This window comes from Brienomyrus brachyistius, unplaced genomic scaffold, assembly GCF_023856365.1.
Source record: "Brienomyrus brachyistius isolate T26 unplaced genomic scaffold, BBRACH_0.4 scaffold46, whole genome shotgun sequence".
NCBI classification, from domain to species: Eukaryota; Metazoa; Chordata; class Actinopteri; order Osteoglossiformes; family Mormyridae; genus Brienomyrus; species Brienomyrus brachyistius.
In genome coordinates, this window is record NW_026042321.1 from 1,367,762 (window position 1) to 1,369,642 (window position 1,881).

Genomic DNA, 1,881 nt, shown 5'->3' on the forward strand with positions numbered 1-1,881 from the left:
TTTTAAGATGAGAAAGTAAAATTTAAAAAAATCCATACATCCATCCATTTTCCAAACCACTTATCCTACTGGGTTGTGGGGGGTCCGGAGCCTATCCCGGAAGCAATGGGCAGGGAACAACCCTGGATGGGGGGCCAGCCCATCGCAGGGCACACGCACACACCATTATCTCACGCCAGCACACCTATGAGCAATTTAACAACTCCAAATAGACTCAGCATGTTTTTGGACTGTGGGGGGAAACTGGAGTACCCGGAGGAAACCCCACGATGACATGGGGAGAACATGCAAACTCCGCACACATGTGACCCAGTCGGAGACTCGAACACAGGTCCCAGAGGTGTGAGGCAACAGTGCTAACCACAGCACCACCATGCCGCCCCAATTAAAAAAAATGGTCCAGTTTATTAATATAATAATTGATACTTTATTGTGGGAAAATTCTCTTTATGCCTCCCTCAACTTGCTCTTTTTCTATTCCATTTATATATCACTTTTGTGGAATAAGTTGTCTGCGAAGGGCCTTGCTCAAAGACCTGCAGATGAACTGAGGCTGGGTTTGAACCGGCAACCTTCGGATTACAGACACCCTAGCTTAGCTCACGGAGCCTCACGCTGCCCTCTAACTGCACTGCCTTTATTGAAGCCAGCAGTCTGTCTCTTTCTTTTCGTGTGATTCTTTTGTGTGTGACTTTTTCTCTGCCACGTTTCATTTTCACATGACGTTCATATGGGTCCCACTGAATGCTGCTGATTCCTACTTGATGCCAAAAACGTGTAGTTCAAGACTTGTTTCTCATTCGGACTGAAGCCTGCTTCAGGCCTGAGTTTTCTGGGACTGCTTCCAGATCGCAGCAGCTCTGTTTGGACAAGTGACTGCTGATTGATGTAATTACTCGCAGTTAAGCACCTTACAAACAGGGAAAACTAACCCAAAAGATGTGAAGTCTTTGGAGAGGCTATTAAGGGATAATAGAGATACACAAATTGCTTTTGTCCAAGTGAGAAGAAAGTTGCAGAAAGAAAATAGAGTAACACTTTACTTAATGCATTATAGATATGTATATGAATTAAAAAAGTATTGCAGCATTTTCTATTGACAGTCATAAGGCATTGTCATGTTGATGCACTATAGATACCTTCACAATGCATTAGAATTAAGCTATACTTAGAATTAAGCTACGCTCGCTTCCAAATACTTTGCGCCATATAATAATTCTCAAAATATATTTAAATTTTACTGCTGAACTGGGGCCCATTTACCAAAAGCTCCCGCTAGCAACTTTGATAGCTGAAACCATTCAGCTGCACGGTAAGCCGCTGACGTAATAAGCAGCTATGCTTTTGGCAAACACACCGCGGCCCTGCTTTTATTTTTTAGGTTTGCATCGCAACTTTGTGTCTTTCAACCTTCAATGAACAGAGGACAACTAAGCTGCATCAGTAAATTTTAGTGCAAAAGTTAATATTTTATGTACAATATCTTATTTTCAGCAAACTGTCCATATTATTTTAAGCTATTTTATGACATGTATTTTGAGAAACACAAGTTAAGTAAAACGATTGCTTTGTAGTCTTATACTTGCAAGAAAAGTCTCATAAAAGTAGTGAAAAATACTAAAGGAACAACCTAGTTGTTATATTTATAAATATTTATAAATATAAATTTATAAAGTATTTTTTGTAATTTACCACATCGCTGCTTACCTAAATTCACACTTATACATGAAATTATGTATTTTTATTGTATTTACACAGTGAAAACTCCCTCACGTCAGAAAATAAAAGGTTGTAGCTCCTCAATTTGTATAAACAAAACCCACACATGTGCTCTTGTTAATAGGAGTTTTCACGTGTTTTCTTGACCCAATAACAATTGTC